This window comes from Quercus lobata, chromosome 7 (genome assembly GCF_001633185.2).
Source record: "Quercus lobata isolate SW786 chromosome 7, ValleyOak3.0 Primary Assembly, whole genome shotgun sequence".
Classification (NCBI taxonomy): Eukaryota; Viridiplantae; Streptophyta; class Magnoliopsida; order Fagales; family Fagaceae; genus Quercus; species Quercus lobata.
In genome coordinates, this window is record NC_044910.1 from 31,012,155 (window position 1) to 31,023,386 (window position 11,232).

At 32.3% G+C, this 11,232-nt stretch overlaps 1 pseudogene; it reads right to left on the minus strand.

The window, feature by feature from the left end:
• Positions 1 to 11,018, minus strand: LOC115953260 (annotated as a pseudogene).
• Between the last annotated feature and the right edge of the window lie 214 nt (positions 11,019 to 11,232).

Sequence of the window (11,232 nt, forward strand, 5' to 3'; positions counted from 1 at the left end):
TATGACAAGAGCACCAAATGGCCAGATTCCATATTGTTAAAAGCCGAACTAGTTGCAACTATTCCAACTAATAATTCTAGCTAGTACCATACAATTTCATACACACATTGCAAAAATTGTCTCATGTGAGAAATTGTGATTGACTATCTATTATTAAATTGTCTATTACTATCAATCATATGAACCCACTATTTTCTTTTTGTCACTCACAGTTAGCCATATTGGACAGTTGTGGCAATGTTAATGAAAATGTATGGTGCTAGCATTGATGTTGTGACAAGGTACGTGTACACTTTACATATAGTTGTTCTGATCAAACAAAATCCTATGAAATGTCTGGCACACTTGACGATTCATCAGCTGTAAACTTCTCATACTCTACTACATACCTTTGACTCAGGAGCCTCCTCTGCATGTTGTTGAATCACAAGCACTGAAGACACAATGCCATGGGCTGAAGAGGTCAATATATCTCCAATAGGCCCTAGCTCTGCATCCTCAGCTACCATATTTGATGGGAACCGACCCTTCCCTACAACTATAAGATCATAGTCTCTACTCTGCCCTATTGTCAACACCCCCTCTATGACATTGCTAGCCACTTCCTCTTTATAATCCACCCCGCCACACTTGCGTCGAAACTCAGCAACTGCAGTCTCATCCAGCTTCTGTTTATGTACAGAAATTAGAAATTAATTGACTTTAGTGCATGCTATACGACCAATTAGCTGTTACAAACATATATAAGGTCTTTTTTTTAGGTAACAAGTTTACATAACAAAAATTTGACGACTTTCTTTCACAAGATTTGATATGACAGATTATGATTCGTGTAAGATTTTTCAGGTGGGATCACTACGCTAATCATAATCTACCAACTTTACGGGCATGAAAAAAATTTGAAAATTTTATTACGTATCTAAACTTAATGATAGTACTGAGGTAGTAGTCTAATAGAGAGACTGATGGCCAATTTTGCTAGAGGGGAAGAGAGGAAAAGTAGAGTAAATTTGACCAGAAATATGGAACATTAATCTTTCTATAAGACTATATTTCATTAAGTTTAATTTTTGACCAACTCTAATCTACTCCTTCTCTCTTCTCCTTTATCCAAACTGAACTGAAATAGTATCTTACCCTTTCTTTCTCACAATTCATTTTAGCGGTGGAGAAGCTATTGGTCTGATCACTACACTGTGTCTGGGAGATCTGATCACTACACTGTGTCTGGGCCGGTGAGAGCCGCAACATCTCGCCCTTAGACTCTTTCCCATCCTTCTCAACGAACCTTATAAGTGTCACCTTAACTGCTGGATGCTCCGCTATCCTACCACCCAATTCCAAGGCCTCGCGATCATCAGGTCCACCGAAGAAGATTATGCAAACCCTATGAGCCACACTAGAATTAGGTCCTGGATTCTGGGTCTCAGTACCAAAACCCCGGTCCACAAGCACAGCCACTGAGCATGGTGCATCCTTTAGTACCCTCTGATTCACTTCTCTCCAACTTTGGGACACATTCTCAGCCAACCCATCTCCCTCGTCTCTCCATCGTACATGGAAGGGCAAGATGATCATCGTGATCCTCTTATCACCTGCCACGTGGCAAATATCCTCATGCATGGTAGACATGGCCGAAATGGCTGTGGTAGGCCGAACCATAACTCGGCCTAATTGACTATAACCTTGGAATGCTTCAGCCACTCGGTCATGGCACTCGCCTCGGCGAAAACGATTAAAGAAGGGAAAACCATTCCTACGGACCCGATGGACCATAACGATCGAAGAAGAGCGTTCTGTGAGCTTGACTAGATTCATGACAAAGAGTTTGAGAATGGAATTCTTAGTGCTTCTAGTGGACTCAATGAGGGCAATGATGGAGGGTACGTTTCGAGGGTCATGAACACAAGCAAGAATACGAAGCTCGTCTTTGGAGTCATCGGTCGTGGTCAAGTCACACAATTTTTTTCGATGAGTTCTGGTGGAGATGCCACGAGCTGGTCTATAAATGGTCATGACTGTTGGAGTTGTGATGAAGGTGGTGAACAATGCCATGAGGACTAGAATAGCAAATGTCTCGTCATTGAGTACCTGCATGTTCAACAATTTACAGAGTTAGAATCAAGACTCAATAGATATGGAACTCATGCAATTTACTCAATTATACTCGTAATTTTAAAAACAACAACTAGTTCTTTATTCATGCATGAATGATCATGTGGTGCGTTTCATATCAATCAAAGTTGTCAATTCCCTTCCTTGTTTATTCCGGTTTATTCATTTGAAATAGAGTATTTTGATGTCAATTTACTTCATGTACCGTTTGAGGTTATATATATTACAAAATAAATATATCAAAGACTTCATCACATAATGCTACCTAAATTATATCAAATTATTAATTCAAAATCAAGTAATATACATTTTTAATATCATCATTACATAATATAACATATCATATATGACTAAATGAAACAAAATACAAACATATATATATATATATATATATATCATGTGAGTAAAGTAAAACAAGAAAAACACACATTCTTAATGAAAATAATGGTAATAATAAAATGTCAAATTTGAGTAAAATATGTGTCTTAATTTTATGAAATTTAAAATTTCTATTATAAATTGTTTTGTTTTTTTATATTTCAATTTTCATTGGAGAATATAAATTTTTTATATATAAGTGGGGGAGGGGGGGCTTTTATAGAATTTAATGGATAATCTAAAAAAAAAAAAAATTTATTTTATCATTAAATTAGTTTTAAATAGATAATAAGAATTTAAAAAAAAAATCAGAAATGCAGATATTCAATCATTTTATTTAGGTTTGAACTTTATATATATAAAAATATATAAGAACAAAACGATTTATAACAAAAGTTGTGTAATTTTTTTTATGTTTCTTCTATTTTCTTTAAAAAAATTGCAATACTCTAAAGTGATTACTTTGAAAAAGGTGATGTTTTAGGCTTAAAGTTGGGTTGGCTGCTTCTAGGTTGGGCACAAAGTGACTGCCCACTAACTCTGTCTAAAGTCCGTGATTTTTCTTGTCCCAGCATGCGCCATGTTCATTAATCTCGACTGGTACCATCACTTTGCCCTTGTACTGACGTGGTGGGCTTGGATGTTGAATTGAAATCAACCGTGCTAAATATAAAAGCTCAATCGACAAAAATTAATCATTCATTTTTTTAGAAATATTTTATGGGGAATTAATAAAAATTATAATAAAAATTAATAAATTTTTTGTTTTTATAAAAACTTTTTAAAAGTGGTTTACTAAGACATACGTTAGTAAAACCTAAGATAAAATAAATTTCATAATTTTTTTCTTAACTTATTTCATGTTATGATTTGTATAACATTATTTAAACTTAATCATTTTGGTGTAAGTTTTATTTTATGGGCCTTGTTAACTAATGACTTTAGAAAATTTATCAATAAGTCATTTTAAGAAAGCTTTATCACTTTTATGAAAAATATAAAAATTTGTAAAAAAAGTTAATTACTTTTTTTCATAAAATTTTTATTTAAAAAATAATTCTTAAATCAATGTTCTTATGGGATAAGTTAAAATTTTCCTTATTTATAACAACTTCAACTATTATAAAAATTATTTAAAATTCGTTGTGAAAGGAACTATTTGGATTAATGGAACAGTTGAGCAATCATGTCAAATTGGGAATAACCTATCGGTTGGAAAAGGTTATGTCATGCGTCTTTGTTCTCCTTGTTTGTGGATTCTACAATAGAATCTAGCTATTGTGAGATAAGTAATGTTACACATAATTATTTTCGTACTATTTTTTTTTTTTCAATATTGAATTGAAAATTTTTTACTAAAATGTAAAACTAACCTTCTAACTTTCTTCAAATTTCATTTCATCTCTTTAACTTTATTTTCGTTCATTTCAGCCCTCTGAGTTTCAAATTTATTCAATTAAAGCCTTTCCGTTAACTTTTGTTAAAACTTTTTGAAAAAAAAAATCTAGAAAATATTTTTCAATTATTAATTGAATTTTTTTAATTTAAAAATTTTGAAGAAAAATTTATCAAATTGAAAAATTAACCACAACATATAACAAAAGTTGATGGAAAAACCTTAATTGAATAAACTTGAAAGTTAGAGGACTGAAATAAACAAAAACAAAGTCAGGGAACTGAAATGAAATCTGAATAAACTTAAAAGATCAGTTTTGTATTTTACCCAAAAATTTTTATTGATTCTTATCAAAGTTTACTTATAAATATCCATTTTTTACCTATTAATAACAATTTCTCACCTTAAGAATTTTGTATTTTTTTCATGACTTTAGACATTGTTGTGTGACAGATAATTATCGCAATGTTTCCGCTGCTGAATTTTAAAGCAAAACTTTTTAATTTTTTTTTTTTTTTATTGAGAGTGTAAAATTTTAACCTAGAATGCTGAGTGTAATGACCTACCTGGTGGGTATTCTATACTTTAGTCACATGTATTAACTCAAAAGCCTTATATTGGGACCCCTTAAAACAAGATAATAAGAATGGCAAGACCTTGACTACCTGGCCCTCGGACTAGCTTGCATAATCAACTTGTATCCTTAAAAAGAAATCAACCTATTGTATTCTACCCTTAGTTCTGAGAGACATGAAAGATGCAACCCAAAATTCAAGTTACTGGAAAGGATCCGAGAACGAAATGATCACCTTATTTTCTTTAACTGGTTCCCCTTTCTCTTTATAAGGTTCAAGGTTTTTTTTTTTTGAAAGCTATAAGGTTCAAGGTTTGATCGATTAATATGAGGAAATGTGATGCTAGAAAAGACTCCAATGAAATGAACTTAGACTTAATTTCTCATCTATCTATTATTTTTGTTTGTTGCTGTTATTCTAATATAGATTCTTTTCATTTTTTATTTTATTTTAGATAAAGCGATATCTTACCGATGATTCAATTTTTTATTTATCTATACTATTATTTAAGGGACTTTTCCTGTTTGAATTCCTCATATTTTTAGTTTAAAAATACCCCTACACCCCTATATTTAAGTAGAGATAAAATTAAAAGACAATCTGATAAAAATGCAACTCTAACTCCCACTAAAATATTACCTAAAAAATAGAACCACTATCCTATTAATTTTCAAATTGATTTATTCACTTATAAATTAAATTTTCAAAATAAAATTATATATATATAAAATAAAAAATAAAAATCACAATTTTTTTCTACAAAATAGGACCACTAACCAAAAAAAAAAAAAAAAACCCTCATAGCACGCGCAAACATGTGATGAGGCTAGTGAAATACTTAAAAATTTCTATAAACTGATAATATGATGAATGAAAATTGACATTTCCAAATTTACAACTCATCATTTAAGTTCTCTACATCCACCTCCTAAGTGTTTCCATTCGAACCATAAATTCTTAAATCTTCATTTTTCATAGTTGCACTCTAGAGAAAATTTGTTGCCACACATTAAAAAGAAATTAAAATCAACTTCCTATGCGATATTAAAGCAAATTTTAAAGACACGTAAAAAGGAAATGGATTGGAATAATGTGTTTTGAGAAAGGGAATCAAATGGGGACAAACATATATAGTGAAGACAAGATCTAAAAGGAAATTTCATTGGGTAATTCCTAATGTGGTCCGCACCACAATAATGTGTAAGAAAAATCATAGAGACATAGTGATTGGATCATTGACGTGGTGCAAAAAGCAAAAAAAAAAAAAAAAGTTGGAAAAGGTTCTGGTGTTAAGATTGTTTTCAAATGATTTCCCATAATAATGGGCAGTCTTTGGTAATCTAAATTCCACCCATATATGACTAGCATGTGGCGATCCCATATGGATCCACCTAGGCCAGATCGACGAACATTTTTTTTTTTTTTAATGAATAAAGAATTGGACTCGTTACATAATAAAACTGTATAAAGTAGTTTGAAATTATATTTACATTCCTATGTTTAAGTAGAAATAAAATTAAAGGACAATCCAGTAAAAATGTAACTCTAACTCCCACTAAAACATTGCCTAAAAAATAGGATCACTATCCTATTAATTTTCAAATTGATTTATTCACTTTTAAATTAAAATTTCAAAATAAAAATTATATATAAAAAAATAAAAAATAAAAACACAATTTTTTTCTACAGAATAGGACTACTAACCAAAAAAAAAAAAAAAAAGACTCATCACATGCATTCACGCATGTGATGAGGCTAGTGAAATACTTAAAAATTTGTATAAACTAATAATATGATAGATGAAAATTGACATTTCTAAATTTACAACTCATCATTTAAGTTCTCTATGTCCACCTCCTAAGTGTTTCCATTCAAACCATAAATTCTTAAATCTTCATTTTTCATGGTTGCACTCTAGAGAAAATTTGTTGCCACACATTAAAAAGAAATTAAAATCAACTTCCTATGCGATATTAAAGCAAATTTTAAAGACACGTAGAAAGGAAATGGATTGGAATAATGTATTTTGAGAAAGGGAATCAAATGGGGACAAACATATATAGTAAAGACAAGATCTAAAAGGAAATTTCATGGGGTAATTCCTAAAGTGGTCCGCACCACAATAATGTATATGAAAAATCATAGAGACATAGTGATTGGATCATTGACGCGGTGCAAAAAGCAAAAAAAAAAAAATAGAGTTGGAAAACGTTCTGGTGTTAAGATTGTTTTCAAATGATTTCCCACAATAATGGGCAGTTTTTGGTAATCCAAATTCGACGAACATTTTTTATTTTCTTTTTATGAATAAAGAATTGGACTCGTTACATTATAAACTGTATAAAGTATATAATCATCATTTTTATTTTATTTTATATGAACAAGTACATTTTCATCATTATAAATGCAAGAAAAGAAAAATGTAACAGATGTTCTAAGGATATTGATTTAAAAAAAATTAAAAAAAATTTAAGAGAAAAATAATTAATTATTTTGACAGTTTTTTATATTTCTCATGAAAATAATATCAAAACTTTTCTAAAATAATTTATTAACAAGGAAAATGTTAACTAAATTCCTAAGGACATTTATTAGTAAACCATTTTAGGAAATTTTTTATAAGAAAAGAAAAAAAACGATTAATGTTTTAACAGCGTTTTCTATTTCCCATAAACGTAGTGTTAAATCTTTTCTAAAATGATTTGTTAACAATTGCCCTAAGAGCATCTGTTAACATGATCCTATTAACAATTACCCTAAGGGTACTAATTAACATAACTCAGGTAGAATTGCACTTTATTTCTTTGAGTTGTCAAACGAAAAGTTATAAATTGTGATACCTTTCCAAAGCTTTTGTTATCATTATTACATGTAGTAACCAATTTAAAATTATAATCCCTTAATTAATTAACTCTATCTTAGTAAATCAATTGATTGTAAATTTCTATTCTCTTCTAAAAAGTATAGGTTTAATTGCCGTGCATTCTTAGTGTGTTAGTTACTCCATAAATACAGAGTTCTTGTGCGGTGGGAGAGCAAGAGTCCAGGTTCAAGATTCTAGGAGAAAGTTTCACACATATATACTTAGATTATTCTAGAATAGAATTCTATCTTATATAAAAATTTTAAAATATATATATATATATATATATATATATATAGTAAAGGTATATCTAGAAACTTTTAGGCTCCGCTTGGGAGTTCATAAGGGAATAGAATGGAATGGAATGAGATGATTATAAGGAAATGGAAAGGAATGGAATGGAATGGAATGGAATGTACTTAAGTAAGGGAAAGGAATGGAAAAGAATGGAATGGAATGGAATTAAGTAACCTTGATTAGATGTTTTAAAATAAAGGAATGGAAAGGAATGAAAATGAATGGAATGTAAGTAATCTTGTTTGGGAGCAACATGGAGAGACTGGAATGGAATCATTTCATGACAATATTACTATTAGACCCCTATTTTAAAATAAATGGTTGAATATATAGGGGTATTTTGGGTATTTTAGTAAAAAAATTATTAAATCTAATTTCATTCCCTCCCATTCCTCCTAATTTCGGGGGAAATGAAAATTTGAGATTTTAAGAGAATAGAGAGAAATGAGTGTTCCCTCCTACCCATTCCATTCCCTCTCACTTAAACTCCCAAACAAGGGAATGGACTTTCCATTCCCTCCATTAAAACTCCCAAACAAGAGAGGGGAAGAATATTCTAAAATTATTCTTTTTATTCCTTTTCATTCCATTCCCTTCTCCCAAGCGGAGCCTTAAGGAGTGCCTACATTTTTTTTTTTTGGACAGAAAGGTGCGTCTACTTTAAGAAAGCTTTGAATTTTGGAGAATCTAACTTTTATACTTTTAAAAAAAAATTATTATTATTATTATTATTAAAATAAAAAATGAATTAAAAAAAAAAAAAAAAAAAACAACAACAACAACAACAACAACCTATCTTCTGATGAAATTCGGTGGAGGGAAGATTGATATATGAGAAGGCTATAATATGAATCTATCCTGAAAACGTGTTTTTCACTCCCGTTTGAACAAAACCAAACAAAACAAAAGTTTTTTTTTTTAGTCCATCTGTTTAGCAAAATTAGGCGAGCTTTCAACTTTGGGTTTTTTTTTTTTTTTTTTTTTTTTTTTTTCATTTTTAAGCTACGAAAACTAATATTTTAAGAAAAAACTTACTTTTATCTTTTAGATTTTTTTTTAATGGGTGTTCAAACGCATTCATTAAGAAAAAATCTAATGGACTCAATCACATAGGAAAATAATAAAAATAATAAATAAATATCCCTTTAATTGAACATTGAGCAATTCCAAAAAGGAAAAAAAATGATCAAATGCAATAACCTTAACCAAGCTCCTTATTTTTTTTTATCATATATAAAATAGAAATTCTACTCTAACCAAATCTAAGTGTATACGTGTGTGAAACTCCATCCTGAAAACTTGAACCTCGACTCCTATACCCTACAAAAACTTATATTTGTGGAGTAACTTTCAAGCCAAGAGTATGAAGTGGTTTAACCAGACACTTCATTCGTTCATCGGACTCTTATCTTTTAATGATCATCGCACTAAAGATGCACGCTGATTTAACCAAGTATTTTATTCGGTCATCGACTCTTATCTTTTTCTCTATCCTTAATAAATAAATTATTTAAAATTACCGGATATACTATTTATTAGGAAGGTGTGTTGCCATGTGATTTTCATTGTAAAAACTTCACTATCTTAATATTTCATTATTTCTATGTTGAAAAATCAACCCCATGAGCTGTCCAACGTACTTGACTAATAATGTTTTGTAATTTGACTAAGAAGACCTCTAGGTATTTCTAAGTGTTCAAATTTTACTACTCAGGTGTGTTTGGTAGAGAAGTTTGAATAATATTTGGGTATTTTTGATATATATAGATGAAAAGATGATTAAAATGTGTGTAATAATGATTAAAATATTCAAACAAACAAAAAAGTCCCAACAAAAAATGCAATGTTCTTGACAAACAAAAAAAAAATGTGAAAAAAATAAAAATAAAGAAAGAAAGAAAAAGAACTAACCTTCTTCTCCTTGCCAATGTTGAGAACAATGAGCTCAACCAAACCTTTGGTATTCATTAGCACACCTAGCGTCAATGATTCCCTCACTGGTATCATAAACATCATCGCCACAGCAAAAGTCCCAAGAATTTTCCCAGCACACGCAGTGGATATAACCAGCGCCAATAGACCCCATGCCTCTGCGCCTCTTATTTTGGCCACATCGGTCTTTAACCCACTTGCAGCAAAGTAGAGAGGAAGAAGCAAGCCTGCAACGAAGTCCTCTATCCTTTCTATCAATATTCGAGCAAAGTTTCCTCCTTTTGGGATTGCCAATCCGAACACAAATGCTCCAAAAATGGAGTGAATTCCAATCAAGTCAGTGACAAACCCAGAAACCAACACTCCAGCCAATGTTAGACAGATGTATGCTTCATCAACCGCATCTTGTTGCGGCGCGCATCGACGAGCAACCCATTTCATTGCAGGTCTCATGATGACGAACATGAAAGCAACAAAAGCCGCGCCAGAGAGAAGAACCCAGACTGATACCAAGGCGTTCTTATGGCCTCCAGTGTTGCCGTCGGCAAGTGCCACAGCTAGAGCTAATAGGATCCACGCTGCGACATCGTTCAACGCAGCTGCAGCCATGGCAATCTCGCCCAATTGGGTTGTTAAGAGTTTGAGTTCAGCTAAAATGCGTGCCAGGACCGGGAAGGCGGTGATGGAGAGAGCAACACCCATGAACACGAGGAATTGGCCGTAGCCGACTTTGTCAGCTCCATCTATGGTTTTTCTGAGGACAAAAGCGATGCCTATGCCGCAGATGAATGGAAGGGAAATTCCGGCAAGTGCTATGCCTACAGCTCTTTTACTACCCCGACGAATTGAACTTAGATTGAGTTCAAGACCTACAAGGAAGAGAAAGAAAAGGAGACCGATACTGGCTACAGATTCAAGTATAGGAGCGCTCCATGCGGGAAATATTCGGTGCAAGTACTTTTTGTTTTTTCCGAAAGCCGACGGTCCGAGTAGAATTCCACCCTGAAAACAAATAATTAATTAATCAATGAATATGTTCGAATATATGCATCTTCTCTTACCACTTATGAATCTCATATTGGACCCACATATTGTGAGAGTAAAAAAATTACACGTATCTAATATATAAGATAATTATTGATCTCAGAGCGAGAGAGAGAGAGAGAGAGGGGGGGGGGGGTCTTACGACTATCTCTGCTATGACTTTGGGTTGACGGAGGGGTTTGAAGCAGAAGGCAAGGAAGCGGCTGACCACAAGAATTAATACGGTTTGAACAATTAGGAGTGGAAAGGCATAGTCTAGGGGATTATCGCCTTGCCAAGCTCCATTTGATGAGGTTTTGATGGAGGTTATATTGACTGGCATGTTTAATAGTGATAAAGCTTTGCCAGGCTTGTGTCCGTGTGTTTCATCAAAGGAATTAGATTTGAGGGGCTCTGTTGGTGAGGAGAGATAGGTAGGATTTGGAGATGAGCTAAGCAATTATTGAGAGTGGGGGTGTAGAGCTTTATAGAAGGAGCCAAGCTAGATCAGGGTCCACTACACAGTCTTAGAGTGACCTCACGTTCTTCGGGCAGGACCAGAGTACAATTTGGACGGTGATTGGATACATCCAATAAATTTCTTATTTTCTTCGTTTCCTAAAATGCTAAAAATTCATTAAACAATGATAGGG